Raw genomic sequence first — 1,149 nt, 5'->3', positions numbered from 1 at the left:
CCACAAAAAAAAAAAAAAAAAAAAAAGATCTTGTGATTTATGTCAAAGAGTGTTCTTCCTATGTTGTCCTCTAAGAGTTTTATAGTGTTCAGTCTTACATTTAGGTCTCTAATCCATTTTGAGTTTATTTTTGTGTATGGTGTTAGGGAGTGTTCTAATTTCATTCTTTTACAGGTAGCTGTCCAGTTTTCCCAGCACCACTTATTGAAGAGGCTGTCTTTTCTCTATTGTATATCCTTGCCTCCTTTGTCATAGATTAGTTGACCATAGGTGCGTGGGTGTATGTCTGGGATTTTCATTCTGTTCCATTCATCCATATTTCTGGTTTTGTGCCAGTACCATATTGTCTTGGTGACTGTAGCTTTGTAGTATAGTCTGAAGTCAGGGAGTCTAATTCCTCCAGCTCTATTTTTTTCCCCTCAACACTGCTTTGGCTAATCGGGGTCTTTTGTGTCTCCATACAAATTTTAAGATTTTTTGTTATAGTTCTGTAAAAAATGCCATTGGTAATTTGATAGGGATTGCATTGAATCTGTAGATTGCTATGGGTAGTATAGTCATTTTCACAATATTGATTCTTCCAATCCAAGAACATGGTATACCTCTCCATCTGTTTGTGTCATCTTTGATTTCTTTCATCAGTGTCTTATAGTTTTCTGCATACATTTCTTTTACCTTCTTAGGTAGGTTTATTTCTAGGTATTTTATTCTTTTTGTTGCAATGGTGAATGGGATTATTTCTTTAATTTCTATTTCTGATTTTTCGTTGTTAGTGTATAGGAATGCAAGAGATTTCTGTGCATTAATTTTGTATCCTGCAACTCTACCAAATTCATTGATTAGCTCTAGCAGTTTTCTGGTGGCATCTTTAGGGTCCTCTATGTATACAATCATGTCTTCTGCAAACAGACAGTTTTACTTCTTCTTTTCCAATTTGTATTCCTTTTATTTCTTTTTCATCTCTGATTGCCATGGCTAGGTCTTCCAAAACTATGTTGAATAATAGTGGCAAGAGTGAACATCCTTGTCTTGTTCCTGATCTTAATGGAAATGCTTTCAGTTTTTCACCATTGAGAATGATGTTTACTGTGGGTTTGTTGTATATGGCCTTTATTATGTTGAGGTATGTTCCCTCTCTGCCCACTTTCT

This window comes from Aethalodelphis obliquidens, unplaced genomic scaffold, assembly GCF_003676395.1.
Source record: "Aethalodelphis obliquidens isolate GAN/ISIS:26980383/991018 unplaced genomic scaffold, ASM367639v1 scaffold53, whole genome shotgun sequence".
NCBI classification, from domain to species: Eukaryota; Metazoa; Chordata; class Mammalia; order Artiodactyla; family Delphinidae; genus Aethalodelphis; species Aethalodelphis obliquidens.
Note: the sequence above shows the minus strand (reverse complement) of the source record.